At 42.5% G+C, this 20744-nt stretch overlaps 1 long non-coding RNA gene across 2 annotated transcripts in view; it reads left to right on the forward strand.

Moving 5' to 3' along the window:
- LOC125176853 (uncharacterized) overlaps positions 1 to 20744 on the forward strand; it is a 236674-nt gene that overhangs the window by 198809 nt on the left and 17121 nt on the right. For both annotated transcript variants that reach the window (XR_007156416.1, XR_007156415.1), the window contains 4 exons: positions 10680 to 10851; positions 11485 to 11603; positions 17300 to 17348; positions 19053 to 19183. This is a non-coding gene — a long non-coding RNA (uncharacterized LOC125176853). The remainder of the gene's footprint in view (positions 1 to 10679; positions 10852 to 11484; positions 11604 to 17299; positions 17349 to 19052; positions 19184 to 20744) is intronic.

A 20744-nucleotide genomic window follows, 5' to 3' on the forward strand; every position in this document is an offset into this window, starting at 1 on the left:
TCTTGATTTCAGCGCAAGTCATGATCTCACAGTTCACGAGTTCAAACCCCGCTTTGGCCTCTGCCCTGACAATGCGGAACCTGCTTGGGATACTCTCTCTCTCTGTCTCTGTCTCTGTCTCTGTCTCTCTCTCTCTCTGCCCTTCCCTTGCTCATGCTCACTTTATCTCTCTTTTTTAAAATAAATAAACTTAAAAATAAAGTCTCTTAATTTGAAAAAAGAGTGGACAAAGATTATAAAAAAATGGAAACAATAAGAAAGTAGATGTTGCAATCCTAACGTCAAAGTCAAACCAAACCATATATTTTTTAATGTTTATTTTTGAGAGAGTGAGAGAGAGAAAAAGTTGGGGAGGGGCAGAGAGAGAGAGGGAGACACAGAATCCAAAGCAAGCTTCAGGCTCTGAGCCATGAGCATGGCACCCCATGCGGGGCTTGAACTCACAAATCACGAGATCATGACCTAAGCCAAAATTGGATGCTTAACCGACCGAACCACCCAGGCACCCCAAGCCAAATATTAGAAGAGACAAAGATGGGCACTTTACAAAAGCCACATTCCACAATATAAATATTTTTTTAACAAATGAGTTAATATTCTTTACTCACTGATTGACAAAACTTCAAAAGGAGAGCTTGGTTGCAGATCATGCCACTGAAAGTGTGGGGAACCAGGTCTGCTCATACAGTGATGGCAAGAGAGAATGACAGATACATACTCTGTGAGGGGCGATGTAACGGTAGTTACCAAAATTACAAATGCACATGGTCTTTCTTAGACCCAGTGCTTCTGAGATTTTAACCCACAGACATACTCAAACATGTACAAAATGAAGTAAATACAGAGATTATGATTACAGTATCTTTGTGGCATATTTTAGAACAGCAGAAGGTTGGATACAGGTAGATGCCTATCGGTAGGGACAGTTTAAATTATGCTGCACCCACACAATAATGCTGCCGTTATAAAGAATGAAGCATGTCTGTATGTACTGATGAAGAGTGATGACTGAGGTATAAGATCTTAAAAGGCAGGGTGCAGCACAGTGTCCTAGCACGTCACCTTATGTGACAAAAAAAACCTGAGGAGAGAGATTCCCCCCCCCATAACCTGGTAATGGCAGTTACGTAGCATCTGTTAGGGATAGGAAGTGGGAGGCTGGGGCACCAGGAGGAGGAAGACATGATGATCACTCTCTACTCTTTTGTTTCTCTGCTGGAAAAAAAAATGACATGAAATGATTTTAAAATAAATAAGGCAAGAGAGTATATAATGCATTCGGGGATGTTTCCATTTACTCTTTTTAAACGCTGATCTCTAAAATGTTGGTTAGCTCTAGTTATCTGGACAATTTAATTACGTGGAACACCTCATTTCCTGACGATGCTGGATGAATAAGGCATTACTCTGGTTTGCTGACTTATGCACAATTACAAAGTTAACATTATCATCATAGCACAAAAGAGATTGGAATTTAGAACAAAGGATGGGCATACTTTTCAACAAGAAATTAAAGCAGAAGGAGAATGGATGAAGGAGACAGAGTCTGTAACTCTCACCCTGATTGAGGGATGAAGGTCTAATGAACGAAATATATGAGCCTTGTGTGAAGTGCTGTGCTGCTGAGTGTAACAGGCAAGGCTTCTGTTCACAAAACAGCAAAGCCGGTTGCTGCCTTTGTAAGAAACGCTTTGTTAGGCACCAGCGTTGACAGGGAGAATCGTGTTCAGCGCTCACTTAGGTGCTTTGGAGGGATTGCAAAGAAGGCAAAGGCATAACTTCTGCCCTAGGAGAAGCCCGGCCTTGACCACAGGACATGGGAATGTAAGCATGCCCTCCACATAGGAACTCAAGTGGCGGGCACCTTCCCTGGAAGAATAGAGCAGAAGTTGACCATCAGGCTGATAGGAATTGCAGAAATATGCCTCTACATGTTCTAAAAAATCTGGATGCGTCATATGGAAATTCAGATTGTTTAAAGCTTTTTTGAAAAATTGGAAGATCTAACAATGCGGGGCCTGCTTTTCCTGCATATTAACACCCACTAGAGTTGAGCAGGGACTGTCTCCCTTTAGATGGGACATAAGCATGGTCCTAGCTCTCCCTACTGGCCCATCCCTCCCAATTACTTGCCTGTGTCTGTAGGTGCTTCAGTTTGTAAGTCCTGGACCAGACTCAGGAGGGGGTAGTTTCGAAAAATGTCTTGGAAATAGGAGATTCTGGAACAGATTTTGAAAGCCAAGATATAGTGGCCTGGTGGATTGAGTGTGTGAGGCATTTCAGGGGGAAGGTTTCTAGAATGCCAGAGTGTTTCTTCTTGACCAAAACTTGGACCAATCATAGGGTGCCTGTGCTTTGGAGAAATCCAGATAATCCTGAGTGACCAAGGTCTTAGTTCCTACCCTGTGCCAGGTGCTTTGTAGGGGTACATCAGTGAACAAGACAAATGGTTTCAGAGAGCTTACAACCTGCTAGTGGAGGTGGCTACGGTGAGAAAATGAATTCTTATGTGTAGATTTACACAATGTAACTAATACTATGAAAGGAACAGACAGGATTGTCACGGGATTTTTGTGAAGGTGGGCAGAGAAGGGGACACAGAAGCTGAGACCTGAATGATGAAAAGAGTCAGGTGACGAATGTGATCAAGAAGGTATCAGGCAGAGGGAACAGCATGTGCAAAGGCCCTGCAGGGGAGTGGTGGAGGGGGGGGGGGGGTGGGGAGGAGAATATTCCTGAGCCTGGAGGAACAACCAGAGGGTCTAGAGCATAGTGGGGAAAGTGGTATGAGGTGACACTAGACAAGGAAGAAGAATCAGACCACAGCCATCAGAGTAAAAGACGCCAGAGCTATGTTCGACCCTGAGAAGTTATTGGCAGGGGGCTTAAGGATAGGAGTGTCCTGATTCAGTTTACAGGTCGAAGGGACTGGGCGATACAGAAGGAAGGCAGGGAGGCAGGGAAACACCGTTCAAGCAAGGGTTGGCTTGCTTTCCCTTTCAGCCTCCCACAGCCAGCATCTGCACACTGGTTCGTGGTCCTCCTTGCTTGTTAGCCGTCCACTCCACTCTCTCCTTGGTGTTTCATCTTTACCCTTGGTCCTCTTGTTTTACAGCTTTCTCCTATAACGGAATATTGGGAAGAGTCGGCTTCCCTTGTCTCTTCTTCCCTCCCCTGCAAACTGCCCCCTCACACACGCCCCCCCCACGACCGTGAGTCTGTGCCCCCACACAGTGATCTCAGCCAGCCCCGTGCTTAGGGACAGCAGTGCAGGTGGAAAGAAGCAGGTGGAAGAGTTTTGCCTGGCTAAAGCGGAGCGCACCAACCTGAGCTTAGCAGGAAGGATGGCAGTTAGGCAAAGCAGGGCTAATTGGTAGTGGGCTTTGAAGCCCAAGACAGGAGGAGTTTTAATATGATTTGGGAGGCAGCTGGGAGCCTTTATGGGTGTGTGAAGAGGAGAGCGATGTGATCTAAGTGACACTGGAGGAAGATGATTCTAGATGATGTGTGTCCAATAGAAGAGAGGGGACCCCCCACAGGCTGGAGGAAGGGGAGCTGATTGGGAGGCAGGAGTCCATGTGTGCAGCGATTATGGTTTGGACCCAAGCTGTGGGACAGAGAAAGCAGGCAGAAGAAGAAATAGCAGGATTTCAGGTTGAAATTAGGTGCCTCTGTGTGTGTTGGGGGTAGGAGGCGTGGCTACAGAGATGAGGTGAATAAGAAACCGAGCACTCATTTGACTAGACAAAGACTTGGTAGAGCAGCCAAGAGAAGTGCTTCACAGTCCACTCACGTGTCACCCCTGTGGGAAATCGACCCTTCCTCCACCCCCCACCTTGGATGGGTAACAACTTTCTCTCAGGTGTATGTCCCTTTCTATTCTCGTACCATGATGCCGAGTTGTAATATGTCTTTGTCTGTCCATGCCTGCTGCTAATCAGTAAGCCCCACAAGACAGAGCCCCTGTTTTACTCCCTTTCTGTTCCCAGTGCCTAGTTAGCACGGGGCCTGGCCCTTAGTAAGTACTCAACATGTTTTGGTGAATGAGCAGATGAATGAATGGAAACTTTCCAGAGGCATGCCATTGAACACCAGCCACTGTACAGCACCATAAAACTTACAAATTGTGTGGCAGCTGCAGCGTCCCTGGAGCAGTTGTGGGGATCAGGTTACAGCTGGGAGTCTCACAAAGCCCCAGCCACTGCGGCAGCTGACAGGTGGTCCTGGAAGTCAGGCTTGCGATGGCAGACAGGAGGCTGGGGGAGTTAGCTCAGTGCCGGCAGAATCTGAGATCAAATTGCAGGGTTGTTTAAACACCTTAGGGTTACAAATGGGCTTTCACCCTTAAAATCCCATCTGTAAATATGTAGCCTTAAACTGTCTAAATAGCCCTCTTCATGTTGTTAAATCCGGGGTTGGTAGAGGCCACTGGAAAGGCTTTTGTGGGCTCTCCAGTTGATTTCACTGAAGTTACGTTTGTGTTACAGCGAAATGTGAAACCTGGAAAATACATAAAAATGAACTTTTCATACCACGTGCCAGCCCCCCAACTAACGTCAACCAAAATGAGTAAACTTTCTAGATATCTACCTTCTATTCCACTTTTTACTATGTGCCAAACATTTGGTTTTATACCCATTATATTATTAATAGTCACAACAAGTACACGAGACAGGAGCTCTTGCTCTCAGCTTCTTTATTTGGTGAGAGCTTTTGCTGATAATGTTAGAGCAGGAGAGATCTTGGGAGACCATTTAGTTCAAGCTCCTAAGTTTGAGGTGCAGAGGGCTGATGCTCTCTAAGGAAAGAGATTTGCCTGTGGTTCCACAACTGGACGACTGACCTACTGGGGCTGGAACCCAAGCCTCCTTTCTTTTCTGCTAGAATATTCCCCTTTCAGAGACATAGGAGAGTTAAGCACCCAGGTAGAAACACTGTCTCAGCCATGATCTTCAGTGCGAGGATGTTCTTGTTCCTTGTTTTTCGTTTAAGTCCAGGCAGTTCAGGGAAATGAGTCTTGAATGAGCAAAGTGGGAGCCTCTTGGAAGCCTGTTCCTGGTTGGAAACCCTTGGTCAGTTAGGACCAAGATCAGAACCATCTGCCTGCTCTGGACTCTGCTGTAGTGCTGAGGGAATTGGGTCTTTTATTTGTGTTCGTTTGGATGGTTAATTATGTAAATATGTGTCTATTTAGTGCCCTAAGCATTTAAATCAGATCTAATGGTCATATTGGTTTGCTTCCCGCACTGCCCAGTGAGGAGCAGATCATTGCCAGTAACTTCTGCACGAGGAGAATTACAAATTGTTCATGCAAACATGGTGCTCTCTCTATTTTTAATGCATATTTTTATGCATTTTTTTACATTTTTTTTTTTAATTTAAAACAGGATATAGGTGGACATGCCCTTGGGACACGTCTCTTGCGGTTTTCATCCCAGGGTATATATTGAGTTTACCTTATGGGATAAATTCACTTGATGTGCTCCGTGTTCCCAGGTTTCACCTTCCCTGCCTGATTCTAGGAGCTGCCAAGCCAACCCTTCAAGCCAACTCTGGGAGCTGGGCCCTGGCAGCCTGGAGGCCTGGTAACCGGGGGTTGCACAATGCCCCAAACCTCGTCAATTACCCCAACCAGTTTCGCACATAGTTTCTGGAACTTTGCCCCAGGCAGAATCCCCACCCCACCTTGGACAGCTCTGCAATTAACTAGACCATTACTTCTTTTCACTAATAGTGACCTGGATCTGGGTGTCTCATCAGTTTAATTTCCTGGGGCCACACAGCGATAGATTCTGTGGGAATCGAACAAGACAAGAAGGCAAGTCAGAGTGGAATTTTTCCCAGCCTCTCTTTTCCTTCCAAGTGTGGGTTCCCTGGCTGGGCTCTGCCTGAGCAGCCTGCAGGAATTTGGACCTGAGGGAAAGAGGAAACATTGTATTAGATGGGACTGCATGGATATTCTAGGAGAAGGTGTGCACAATAAGCACAAAGCTCTGAATGTAAGGGGCTTGTTAAAGCTTCGTATCCTTTCTGGCAACTCTGGAACTATTCTTCCCCAGCCGTCTGTTCATATTCTCTCCCCTTCCCCTCTGGCAAGTACTTTCTGGCATGGAATGTACTCCGTTTTCCTATAAACAGGTCAGAACTTCTTTTCATTCTGGACATACATTTTCATGGCTAAAAATATAAACTCAAAGCACTACACTGGGCTGGACTTTCTGAGGGGCACTCTGGCAACTCCTATCAAAAACCAAAAGCCAATTACATTTCGGGGGATTTAGCCTAAGGAACCAGTCAGACTCCTACTTAGAGCTCTAAGTACAAGATGTTCATAAGAGTGTTGTTTAGGTGAAAGCAGCAGGACTCTAGTTCCTGCTGAGTGGGCTCAGGCAACATCTCTTCTCCCATATGCATTTGCATTCACTGGTTTAAGAAGCTGAGCACAGGCTAAGTCAGGAGTTGAAGGGCCTCTTGAGGACAAAATAACTGAAACGTTATGGTTATTTTTTGTTTTGTTTTGTTTTTGAGGTTGAGACATATACAGGACGGTTTGGTGAATGCGGCCTCAGTGGAAACCGGATGGGGGGAGTGCTAAGATGAATTTTATCATATAGGAGGAGGCAAGTCAGGCAGGACCTCATCATTAGAAGTAACCAGTGGTTTGAAACACAGCGTGTTAGCTGATGCCAGCCCTTGAGCCAATCCCTCTGCTAGCGACTGATCTTTTTGGTTTGCCTGGGACTGAGGAGTTTCCTGGGGCCTGGGCCCCCCAGTGCTGAAATCAGGAAAGTCTCAGCAAACTAGAATAGCTGGTCCCTACCTCTACCAGGGAGACGAGGTTCGCGCTCAGAGAAAGAAGTTATGTAAGAATGATAGAGCGTGTCCCTCCACACCGGACACACTGGGCTTGGATTAGCCTTGCTATGGGACCCTACCTGAGCATGGTAAAGGTGTGTTTTCCTTCTCACTTCACAGGGGTAGTGCCAGCAATAAAGATCATCCATTTTGAAGTACAGTAATGGTAGTTTGGTTGTGCCAACATTGGGAATAGCGGATTTTCAGAACACCGTGATGAGTCGGTACAACAAGAGAAACAAAACTCCAGCCTAAAGTGCCCCCTCCCCCCCGTGGGACTGTCCTACACGGGATGTGTCTGTCACCCTGGCCTGGCTGGCCGTGGAAGCAGGCAATGGCAGGAATGATCCACTGACACAGGTACATACCCCTGGGGGCTCCTGGAAACATTTAAGGAGAAAGATTCTGAAAATGATGGGAATTGGGGCCTTAGCATTATTAAATTGGGGAAATTTATGTTACTGGGATTACATTTGTGTTCATTGGCTAGCAAAAAGCCTGAGACTTTCAGGTCACGTTTGTGAATGAGAAATTAAAACATGCAGTCTGATAATAGGAAATTGATGAAATAAATTATACTATTCATAGTCATTTAGAATAAAAATGTAAATATATATATTATGACAGAGACATGCAAAGAGAGTTATAATATTACTGAGTGGAATAAAATCAGTATGTAAAATATGGCCCATTTCTATTACAGGATGTCGACATTTTTAATTTAGAGGCACATATATGGACAACCACAAGAGTCTAGAAGATTAACAGTGATGGACTCTGAATTTGGGGTCACTTACATTCATTCTTGTTTCTGTTGGTATCTCTCAATTTTATAATTTTTCTAAAAGAGCATGCATAATGTATGCTACACACACACACACACACACACACACACACACACACGCTTATTAAAACTATCTGCACAGTCTACACGGTTGCAGCTTCCCAAACCTTTTCATAAAAAACGCATCGTATCAGGGCACCTGGGTGGCTCAGTCAGTTAAGTGTCTGACTCTTGACTTCCGCTCAGGTCATGATCTCAGGGTTCATGAGTTCAAGCCCTGCAACCAGCTCTACACTAACAGCGCTGAGCCCAGTTGAGATTCTGCCCGTCTCTCTGCCCCTCTCCCGCTTGCACTCTCTCTTTCTCAAAAATAAGTAACAAAAACATTGAAAAAAAAAGGGGTCGTGTCTACAATTTAAGATATGTTTATATTGAACGCTGACACCTTGGCTATATTCAAAAAGAACAAATCACCTTTAGGCCTGGGCTAGAAACTCCGTGCAGTTTGAGGCTCAGGAGGTAAAGAGCATAGGTCTCAGTTTTCATGACCATCTGGGTTCAGGAATTGGTGGGGAAGGACTTAGAACTCCACTTTCTTTTTTGCCGGCACAGGCGTCCTCGGTGCCCGCACCTGCATGCAAAACAAGCCCTGGGAGCTGCCCAAGCTGAGATAGCACGTCAGGAGCCCTCTCATGGGCACGTTTGCCTGAGCAGAGCACAGGCTGTGACAGGGCTCTCCGCAGACCTTCCCTGGACGGGAGCCCTCACGTCTGTCATCCCAGAGCCTGGCAAGAAACAGAGGTGAGGGGGTCCCCCCATATGTGTTCGCTGCACTCGTTACACGATGTCGACCACCGCAGGAGCCAGAAGCACTTGACTGTGCTCTGTAGCTCTGCATTTCGTGAGACGCTTTATGCAGTATGAACGCAGTGGCATTTCTTATGCTGGATTTGCCGTCTCTGTCTGTTCCCAGCCTAGAGGAGTAACCAAAGGGAGTAGCAAAGTAGCCGCTCTGGGAAGGGGCTCTGGCTGGTGCCGCATATTGGAATGCACTGCTGATGGCCCAGACAGTAGAAATTAAAGGGCACAAAAGCTCCTCTGCTTGCGTCTGCAACACGCCTTGACTGGTGATGAGTAGAATTCAGAGGGCTTAAGAATCGCATACTTAACAGAAGCTCATCCAGACCTCTTTGGTCTGGATAATGGGCTGGAAATCAAGCTCTTGCTGAGAGTTTCTGGTTCAATCAAGTCAGAAAAGAACTTGAATCCCAATTTTTTAAATACATACAGTTTTATAATATGATTGAAGGGGTCCTTCGGCCTTCAGTTTTTACCAGCTAACCCACATTTCTTCATTTGTCTCCTAGCATCCAAAAATGCACAGGGATCTGTTCTAGAAGATTTCATTGTATCCAAGCTGTCAAGAAAGGAGCACTTTAATTTAAAGTACTTGGTCTGTCCATCTAAGGGTTTAAAAAATTTGTTTTAATGTTTTTATTTATTTTTGAGACAGAGACAGAGCACAAGTGGGGGAGGGACAGAGAGAGAGGGAGACACAGAATCTGAAGCAGGCTCCAGACTCTGAGCTGTCAGCACAGAGCCCAATGCAGAGCTTGAACCCCAAACCATGAGATCATGTCCTGAGCCAAAGTTAGACATGTAAGTCACTGAACCACCCAGTTGCCCCTGTCTCAAGGTTTCAAAAGAGTTCGGCTGACCTTACAAGGTGGAAATATAGAGCATTTTAAAATTGTGCCCATTGAATTCTTTAAAGTATGATACTGACTAGAGAAGCTACAAATTGGGACATAGTAATTCCTGGAAGCAAAACTCTGCTCAGAAGAAAAAGAAAAGAAGAAAAAAAAGAGGAGGGAGGAGGGAGAACATTGAGAATGTCATCAACCATATAAGTAAGGGCACTTCTCTCGGAGCTTCAGGTCACTTTTCTGTCTATCGAAAGTACTAAATTATGTGAAAAGACATCTTTTATCCTATGTATAAAGGTGGGGGAGAGGGATGTAAGACATTAAGAGAAGGGCATACTAGTAATTTGAATTCTTTAAGTAATAAAAATTTCTGGAAATACCACTAAATGGAATTATGCTCTTCAGAAGGTTGGACCTCACTCAGTAGTACACTGACTTTAGAAGCTTCTTGGATTACCCAGTGAAAGAATGCAACTCGAGTTGGAGTCGGGAGTTCAGAAGTCATATACATTTAAATCTTAGCGTTTCCCTTTTTTTCCCTTCAGATATCTGAAGCAACTTTAAATGGAAGCTTCAGTTCCTCATACATCCCCAAACTGCAAAATCGCCTCTAGCTGCTGAGCTCTCTCAATCTCCATTAGACTCATGCCCATTTACTGAGGCCAAAACTGTCCACCTCTTACTGCTCGCTCTCTCTCTCTCTCTCTCTCTCTCTCTCTCTGTATTTTTTTTCTATTTTTTTTAAATTATTACTTCCCTATAGGAAATACAATGAAGTCTTCTCTTGCCCTGAGGCCAGATTCAAGACTTTCAGAGTGTTAGAACAGGCAGAGATCCTAGCACTGAGCTGGTCCAACCTCTCCTTTTCACAGGCGAGGAAACTGGGGTCGGAGTAGTTAAAGAGACTTATCTACAGTCATAGAATGATTTCCTGCAAAATAAAGAACAGTATGGATTGTGTAGAATGACAGGCCTCTGAAGTTACCCAGACTGCATATGTGTCCCAGATCCACCTTTTGCCCTATGGCCCGAGGCATAACCACATAACCACAGCTTCTACGTCATATATAGGAAGGGGATAATAAAATATATATGAAGCGTTGCTATGTGGACTAAATGAGAGCTAAAAGAGTGTCTGCCCCAGGATAGACTTTCAATAAACGTCAGTTTCTTTTCTTACAAAGACAAGATACCAGAAGTCTTCAAATATTTAGGGGATTAAGATGGCCAAATGTCTCAAATTTATTTTAGGCCACATGTAAACGAGGTAGAACTTCTATTCTTAACTGACTTCTGTAATCTGTACCATTTCCTAAAACCCCTTATCTCCATAGGAACTCCTTGAAACAAAAATATTTCCACCAATGGCAGAACGCAGTACTCCTGTGCCTTCCTCTTGAAGCCTGAAAAACGCTCTTTCTTCACATTGGAAGGGGGAAGGGACCTTCCTGACATTGGCCTATATTACTCAGGATGTAGCTCAAGATGCAGAAGATGGGCCTCCTGGTAAGATTCACATAGCAATCATAGAAAATCGGGCTCAGCACTTGGTGTAGAATCAGGAAAATTACAAGATGAATGGACCGTTGTGAATATGAAACATAGCCTGTTCTTCAAAGTGAAAAGGAAGGAAAGAAAGACCCTGGCAATTATCGCCCTGTAAACATCAGTTCCAGCTGTAATAAGTGTGTGTGTGTGCGTGTGTGTGTGTGTGTGTGTGTGTGTGTGTCTGTCTGTCTGTCTGTCTGTGTGTGTGTATGTGTGTGTGTGTGCGCGCACCCGCACGTGTGGTTAAGTAGCAGGAAAGTGATGATATCAGGAACAATAAGTGGCTTAGGCTTCAAAGAAACAAATCATGCCAGCACAATAGCTTTTTTTTTTTTTTGACAGAGTTATGAATAGATGGTGGGGAAATGCAAGAGATGTAATATATCTTATGTTAGTAAAGATTTGATATGTCTCAGGAAATTTTATTTGCAAAATTAGCTACAAGATCACAAAGAAAGGTTATTGATAAATTGCAAAGTATCTGGTGGTAGGAAGGTGCAGAGATGGCCGCCGGGGATGGCCTTATTTAACAGTTTCATCATTAATTTGGAAGAGGGAGTGAATCTTTCTCTGTGTTCATAAAAATTGCAGGTTATACGAAATCAGGACATGGTGTGAACACTGATCAGCCAGGGACTGACACAAAGTGGTCCCCAAAGAAGGAAGATTGGACAGAAACAAGAGGCAACTGAGAAGAGCCACATTTTTAGGTCTGTTTTGATTTACCTTTCTTGTAGTGCATAAAATGAGAATGTGATAGCCAAGTGGGGTGACACAGACATGGAGAAGAAGATGGGCAACAGAAAGGAATCTGTTCAACACACACTCGTGGGGACCCTCATTTGCTGGGGCCAGTGTGTGCCAAGTTCTGCACGTGGACTTTGTGCTGTGTGAGCAGGTACTCAGACAAGGCTCAGGGATATTAAGAATCCTGCAATAGGAGAGGAACTTAAAGTTTTGCATAATCTGACCATTACTCATCAGGTATAATTTGACATAGATTTGACTTCCTTGACTTCTAGGAATTCTGTAGATTTACATTTATCTGTAGGTCAGTGGTCCACTTTGAGTTAAGCTTTGTAATAGGTATGAGGTATGGGTCAAGGCAAAATTTTTTTGCATAGGGATATCCAGCACCATTTTTTGAAAAGACTATCATTTCCTCTTGAATTGTCCTTCTTTGTCAAAAATCGGTTCTCATCCATGTGTCAGTCTACTTCTAGAATATTTGTTCTGTTCCACTGGTGTGTGTGTCCATCCTTTTGCCAGTAACTCACTTTCTTGATTACTGTAGCTATATAGTAATTCTTGAAATCACCTAATGTAAGTCCTGCAAGCTTGTTCTTTTTCAAAATTGTTTAGGCTATTCTAGTTCCTTTCTTCTTTCATATAAGTATTATAAACATATTAACATATTGGGTCAATCCATGAACACAGGGTATCTCTCCATTTCTTTAGGTTTCTTTGATTTCTCTCATCAGTAGTTTTTTTAAAGGTATGGATCCTGCACTTGGTGCTATTGTAAATGATATTGGTTTTTTTTTTAATTTCACATTCCGATTTTTTATTGCTTGTATATAAAAATACAAATGATTTTTGCATATTGACCATGTACCTCATGGCCTTGCTGAACTGACCTATTAGTTCTAAGACCTTTTTGAAGATTGTTTGGAATTTCATAACAGGCAATCATGTCATCTGTGACAGAGAATTTTATGTCTTCTTTTTCAATCTGTATGGATTTTATTTGTTTTTATTGCCTTATTGCCCTGACTAGGACTTCTAGTACAATGTTGAAGAAGAATGGTAAGAGAAGAAATTCCTGTCTGTTCCCCATCTTAGGAGCAAGGCAGTGAGTCTCCATATATGATGTTAGCTGTAGGCTCCCAGCATATGTCTTTTATCTTAAGAGAGTTCCTCTCTATTCCTAGTTTCCTGGGAGGTTTTAATCATGAATGGATGTTGGATTCTGCCAAGAAAATTTTGCATACATTTCAAGAATCAAATAATGATTTTTTGCTTTAGATTCTCTGTTATCTTTTAGAGAAGCTAAAAGTGAAATTGTGAGTTTATATCATACCACATTTCTTAATTTTATATAGAACTAAGTTTTTGTCTGATATCATATCCCTTCTACTGGAAGACCTTTTTAAAAACATTTATTGCAGGCTACATATGATGGTAATGAATATTATGTTTTTCTTTGTCTGATAAATTCTTTATTCCTCCTTCATTTTTAGAAGATATTTTTTCCAGGGGTAGAATTCTGAATTGACAGATTTTTTTTTTCCTTTTGGTCATTTCATTGTTCTTTGGATTGTATAGTTGCTGACAAGAAGTGTATTATAATTCTCATCTTTGTTTATCTATCTGTATTGTGTTCTTTTTTTCTAGCTGTCTTTAATATTTCTTCCCCTCTCCTTTGGCTTTGAGCAGTTTGGATATGATGCTGGTAGAGGGGTGTGTGTGTGTGTGTGTGTGTGTGTGTGTGTGTTTAGTATTTATCTTGCTTAGTCTTCTCTGAATTTCTTAAAGTTGATATTTGATACTTGTCATTGATTTTGGAAATTTTGCAGCCATTATTTCTTCTCTTTTCCTCTCTTTTCTTTCTGGGATTCTAAGTATACATACACTAGACCACTCATTTTCTGACAGCCCTGAGATGGAAAGAGGCTGTCTCTGAGGTGCAGCAAAAATGGATGACCTAATGCTCAGGGTAAGGCAGCCACTGAGAAAAACCCCATATTTGTTTATTTAGCATTAGTGTTACTCTCTGTTTCAGTTTTTGTAATTTATGTTGACATATCTTCAAGTTCACGGATTCTTCCTTCAGCTGTGTCGAGCCTACTGATGAGGTCTTTGAAGGCATCACTGAAGGCTCTGCCACTGTACTTTTTTCACTTAAGCATTTTTATGTGACTTTTGCTTATAGTTTTCATTTCTTTGCTGAAATTACCTATCTTATCTTGCATTTTGTCCTCCTTTCCTATTAGAGTCCTTAATATATTAGTCATAGTTATATGAACTTCCGGGTCTGAAAGTTCCAACATTGCATCATATCTGGTTTGGTTCTTTTGTTTGCTTTGTCTCTTTGCAGTGTCTTGTTTACCCTTGTTTTTTTTTTTCACTTGCTTCATAACTTTTTTGTTGAGAGCTGGACATCTTCTGTAGAACGGTAGAGGCTGGGAGAATTTTATGCTGAAACTGGGCATGGTTTTCTTATGCTAGTCCTTTACTCTGCAGTTTTAAATGAATCCAGTAAGGACTTGAGCTGTGTTTAGGGTTTATTGTTGCCATGGTTACCCACAATGCATCGCATGCTCCAGATGCCTCTAGTTCAGGATGGGGGCTGGTTCACTATGGGGTTTTTCTCAGTGGCTGCCTTACCCTGAGCATTAGGTCATCCATTTTTGCTGCACCTCAGAGACAGTCTCTTTCCACACTATTGCAATACTCCCTACAGAAGCCCATTGTTACTTGACATGTGTTAGCTTGGTGATGTTGACAGGGGCCTCTATTGTTCAGATAATATGTCAGACTTAGATAGTCACTGGGCCCTTGTGTCTTATGGGCTTTCACTGCTTTGTCAGTCCTCCTGCCTCTGCCCTGAGTTTAGAAGATTTCGTTTTTCTTTTTCCTTCCTCAGCTACAATAGGTTTTTGACAGTGCCTCAGAGTGACCATGTTTGTTTCCCTTCTTCCCGCTGTATAAGGCTTGTGTTCCATAGGGGAAGTATGCGAAGGATCATGGAGAAGGGAGCCCTCACTTTCCCACAGCTCTGCCATTCACCTTCTACAAGCATATACTCCAAAGGATGCTTTCTCATGACCCTCACCATTATGTTTTGTGAGCACATGGGTAGGTTAGTTAGAAAAGAGTGTACACGTGTGTAAAAATCTAAAGCCCCCGGCAATCTTATATTCTCTCCATTACTCACTTATATCCTGCCTTTGTTGACCTACACTCAATCCTCACCAATTTGTTCACAATTTTAGCTAAATTCTTCTTACCATTGTCCAGGTGCATGTGTCCCAGGTAAGAAAATGGCCTCACCTCCTCTGTCTTTGTAAGCAGCTGTCATTCCTTACCTCTCTGGTAGGGTAGAGAGAAGGTGTGGATTTGCCATTTGCCTGCTTTTGTGTGTGTATGTTGTTGCTGTGTTTGCTGCTGTTGTTTTTGTAAGGATGAGTGTGATACTCTTTCCAGCTTTCTGTGTCCCCAGATGGAGCAGAAAGTGTCTTTTTCTTTTGATAAGACAACTAGAAATCTGCCGTGTGTTTGAGACCAGATCCCATTCTGTCCCCCCATGCCTCTCCCTTTCTTGTGGCAGTGATTTTAGGGATTTGGAATTAAAGGTCCTAATGGAGAGCTGAAAAATACACTCCCCTTGTAGGTAAAATGGTATCCACCTCCTGTATTGATATGAATCATTTGATATTTGCTATAGAGTCCATTTTGGATATTTTTTCATTATTCTCCTGATCAAGTCAATAAAATCTTCAGAAATTCTCATGTGTTGAGAGAGCATGTGAATTACGTTATTACAAATTTATTTACCCTTGATAACACTTCACAGAAGCTTTCCTAAACCACATTTCCCATTTCCTATTTCAAAGGTATAAAGCCAACAGGCTATTCCATTATTTCAAAAAATAAAAGAAATCATTCAATTAGTAGTATGTCAGATGAAAGGGACACTTTGAATTGTGGCATTATTCTGAACGTATGAAAAGCAAAGTCTGCCCCTGTCATAACTATGGGATGAGGCATGAATATTCTATACATTTCTGATTAATCAAAATCCACGCAAAAATATCAGTCAGATCAGAAGAGTCAGAATTGATTAAACCATATTTAGCTTATCTGTATTGTCCTGGTATCACACAGATTAGAATAGAAGCCAGTGTGATAGCGTGAGAACAAAAGACTTGTCAACCTGACACTATTTTAAACACAGAAACAAATGGAATCTTGCAAACCAATCCTGATTAACTAAACCTGACTCTACCTTGAAAAACATAATGGTATTTTTATGATTTTAATATGGTTATCCGCACATCCCTTCTATTCTAAGATATCTAGACACATAATCTTCAGGTATTGGGAAATAGCGTCTCCAATTTGAGAATAACATGGTCTGCAGTATGCCAGCCACATACAGGAAACTACAGGGCAAACTTGTCTCTGGTGTGATTAAAAGCTCACTTGAAAGGACCTCTTTGCATGTGGAACTTTTCTGGGCAAAGGATAGAGGGCTTCTTTGTCTTCAAAGAGCTTCAAAGGATATACAGAAAAAAGCATGTGCAAACTGGAGAATCAGATGTGTGAGGTAAGGAAAGTATTAACATTTTATGCTCAGATGATGCCTAGTAGTATCTCAAGCCCCCTACGCCTTGGCTTCTTCCCCCAAACAAAATCTGTTCATATATAAACGGGCAGAACAAAGCTCCACCTGATCCCTTCCATTGCTGTTGTGCTGGGCAGGCTGAAGGCTTTGGAATACTGGGTGGCTATGGATGGTGGCTGTGGATGCAAAGGTGGACTGTAATAGTGGGGGCCACTGCTGGGGATGATCTTCCCTGCCTGGCCTCAGAGGACCTTGCAGTGGGCAGATGTAGCCCTGGGTCTGTCCTCTACCTGACTAGAATGTATTTTGCGAACGACTTATTCACCATGCCTTTTAGTACCATATTACCCACCTGAAGATTAAATCTTACACTCCCTGAGAAGCTGGAAGATAAGTTGAGCATGCTCCCGAAGCTTTTCCTCTCCGCTCTCGGTGTCCTGAAACTCAACCCCATTGGGTCCCTACAGCCCATTTTTTGGACTAGGAGGCCTCCCTCCCTCCCGTGATCCACAGCAGCATTTCTGATGGAAGAGGCTGCTGGTCCTTCCACCCTGGTGGGCAGAGGGTGATGTGGTGAGCTCTTTCAAGAGGGCTGTGTGCATTTAAAAAAACAAAACAAAACAAAACAAAAAAAAACTCCATCTCTGCCAAAACCTATAAATACTTTCAATAAAGGCATTTTCTCTTTTGTTTCTAAGAAGAGAATAGCGTGGTGGGGGACAACATAAATTTTAAAGTCCACAATTTGTTCCATTCAAAACCAATTAGCAATCAGAGCGACAGTGGGCTTTTTCTGGGCTTCCCGCAGCATCAATACCACAATAGCTCTTCCCAAGCTAGCTGAGTTGAAATATTCTCACCTGACATCCCTTTTTTTTGTTGTTGTTAACCCACCCCCCCTTCCCTTTTTTGGTTTACTTTTCTTTAAATCCACAAACTGTATTCATTGGCAAGCAATGGAAAGAAGTGTGACTTGTAAAATTTACAAAGGCAGGGCCAAAGCCTCTCATTTAAAACTCACTGACCACTCACAGGAACACTCCTCTATTTGACTTGCAGTGAAATTCCACTTTGATAAACCCTCTGGAAGAAATAGTTTTTTACAAAGGTAAGATATTTATTTATTTATTTATTTATTTACTTACTTACTTACTTACTTAAGAGAGAGCTCATGTGATTGGGGGAGAGGGGCAGAGAGAGAGAGAGAATTTTAAGCAGGCTCCACACTCAGCATGAAGCCCAACACAGGGCTTGATCCCATGACCCTGGAATCATGACCTGAGCTGAAATCAAGAGTCAGGTGCTAAGCTTACTGAACCACCCAGGTGCCCCCTCAAAAGTGAGATGTTTTAGACTCAAATTTTCCTCAAATTCTCTAGATAAGAGATCCCTTTTGAAAAAACTTCTCTAATTCTAGTCCATCCTAGGTATTCATAACCCTGATACTCTAGCCAGATGAAAAGATGTTTTAATAATTTGTTCCTGTAATATCAATCAAATCTGTTCCATTACATATTCTAGAATCCGTGTCCTATTCTGAGGGGAGTATCTATGAATGGGTAGTAATGAAACTTCTACAGATTAAAAGATCAATCATTTTTAATGTTAAAACTTTTTAACGTGGGTATTACTTTTTAAAACTGTCTGATCAGAGAAAGGGGAACCCTCTTCCACTGTTGGTGGGAATGCAAACTGGTGTAGCAACTCTGGAAAACAGTATGAAGTTTCCTCAAAAAGTTAAAAATAGAATTACCTTACTATCCAGCAGGGATAAATACTAGGTGTTTACCCAAAGGGTCCAAAAATACTGATTTGAAGGGATAGAGGTACCCTGATGTTTATAGCAGCACTATCAACAATAGCCAAATTATGGAAAGAGCCCAAACGTCCAAAGACTGCTGAATGGATAAAGAAGATGTGGTGTATATATGCAATGGAATACTAGTCAGCCATCAAAAAGAATGAAATCTTGCCAATTGTAACAATGAGGGCAGAGCTAGAGAGTATAATGCTAAGTGAAATAAGTCAGTTGGATAAAGACAAGTAACATGTGATTTCACTTATATGTGGAATTTAAGAAACAAAATAAATGAACATGGGGGGTGTGGGGAAGAGAGACAAACCATAAAACAAACTTTTAACTATAGAGAACAAACTGAGGGTTGATGGACGGGAGGTAGGCAGGGGGTTGGGTTAAATGGGTGATGGTACTACGGAGAGCACTTGTTGAGATGAGCACTGGGTGTTGTATGTAAGTGACGAACCACTCAATTCTACATCTGAACCTAATATTATACTATACGTTAAGTGACTGGAATTTAAATGAAACTTGAAAAAAAATAAATGCCATTGACCAAAGCTAATTAGGCAGAGATGTTTTAGAGTAAGAAATCTAAGTGATTGGCAAAAAAACTGGAGGCAGGTGGGGGCAGGTGAGGATAAAGAGGGACAAAGTGGGGATGACAATTTTGACACAAAGCATTGGTTTGCAATTTTGTGCTTTCTGCATACCAGAAGTAACGATGAAGGAAGATGGATGAACAGAAAATGTTTGTGCCAGGACTGAGAAAGCATGGATGTTGAGTGACATCATGAACAGAAAGTGGAGTCCAAGGGCTATGTCTTCCTATGGAAAGTTTGTAATGCTGTAGTAAGAAATGCCATTTGTTTAGTGAGTAGAGAGCTGTGCTTCAGAGACCATCAGTTTGGTTCCACACAGAAGTGAAATGTTAGCCTGTGTTTCCTATTGGCTGTTGTGGGCACTGGTGGTGATCTTCTCAGCATCCAACTCTGTTTTGTCCTGTCCCAACAGAACTTGGACTTGTTCGGGTATCCCCCAGGCTTCCACACACCCCAGGAGACACGGGAAGCTGACCCCCCACTCCACAGTTCCCAGGAGTGAGCCTGATTTAATAAGGATCATCTTGTTCCTGCAGAGGAGAGGTGAGCAAGCCTTTCCTGTGAAGGGCCAGATAGTAAACACTTTAGGCTCTGTGGTCAGACACCCCTGTGGCGACCACTCAGGCCACTGTAGTGCAAAAGCAGCTCAAACAACACATAAATGAATGGGTGTGGCTGAGTTCCAAGAAAACTTTACTTGGGAACACTAAATTGTTAATTCCTTATAGTGTTTACCTCATAGAATGGCGTTCTCTTTTTTGATTCTTTTCAACCACTTGAAAATATAAAAACCGTTTTTCAGCTAGCAGGCGGTACAAAACCAGACACTGGGTTGAATCTGGCCCATGGGCTGTAGTCTGTTGACACTTGTTCTAGGGACCAGCACTTCTAACAGCATTTTGAGGGATAGTGGAAATGTTCTATAAGTGGCCACATGTGACTTTGAGTACTCGAAATGTGTCTGGGGTGAATTATTGTGTTTTAATTCTATTTAATTCTAAATAATTTAAATGTAAACAATCTCCTTTGGCTAATGTAATAAGGAATCTTCATTTTGGATGTTTGCTGACAGCTTTTAGGCCTCACGCCTCTGTCTTCCCCTTGTGCCTGCATCTATGCAAGCAGATAAGAAAGCCTAGGAGCTCCTCCTTTGCAGCAATGGGAGATTCTAACCACCCAAGCCCTTGCCTGCACCCAGGAACTCTCCTACTGGTCCCACCCATAACTATAATAAAGAACCGGGCCAGCCCCCTTTCCTTGCTCTCTTGAACTATTTTGAACCTGCTTGAGAGGGCTGCTGTGCTCTCGAGAGAGACCTGAATTATGTAAGCTATCAAACCTTTCATATCCTCCTGGTGTATATGTGGCATCATCAGCTTTGACATCCAAACCAAATTTCGGGTGAGGGTTCATTTGCCTCTCGAGGTGACCATAACAGTGAGTCATTATCATGTTGGACAGCACAGGTCACAGAATACTATGGGTACAGGGTAGGTGACTCTGGAGTTGGACTACTGAGAAAACAATGAGAAGTTAGGGATGTCTGGGAAATTTCTTTTTAATTTTTCGGAAATAATCCTCTTTCTTTGACTCAGCGTGAACATGGAATTCTGCAGTCCATTTGCTGCTGGCATCTGTGTTTTGCCTATAAGGGGAAGCAGCCTTAGAGAATGAAATTGATCCTGTGATGGGATAGTGAGTCTTTAATGACAGTATTAAGCTGCTGGATCAGCCCCTTCTTGAAGCTGCCACCTCCTCTCACCTTCCAGGGATGTGATTTCTGAATCAGATTTCTGTTAGTCTGAAACAGCCTAACATATATAATTGATTCTAAGAACCACACTCCCCAACCCAATTTTAAAATCTCTAAAACTGTAATCAGTCTTACAGTCTATAGTACAGCATAGTTTATTGGGAGAACCTTCTTTCTTCTTTGCAATACATAGGATAATATTGTGTCTTAAAATGTGGTGTCTTAGATCGGATGAACTACTATAGATTTGACGACTACTTTAGGCTTTGGGATTTCTTTCTTTCTACTTCTGGCTTTTAATGCTTTAAGTAAGCTTTTGTTCTAAGATAATCTTTTCTTTAAGTTTGCAAT

Source organism: Prionailurus viverrinus, chromosome A1 (genome assembly GCF_022837055.1).
Source record: "Prionailurus viverrinus isolate Anna chromosome A1, UM_Priviv_1.0, whole genome shotgun sequence".
In the NCBI taxonomy this organism is placed as follows: Eukaryota; Metazoa; Chordata; class Mammalia; order Carnivora; family Felidae; genus Prionailurus; species Prionailurus viverrinus.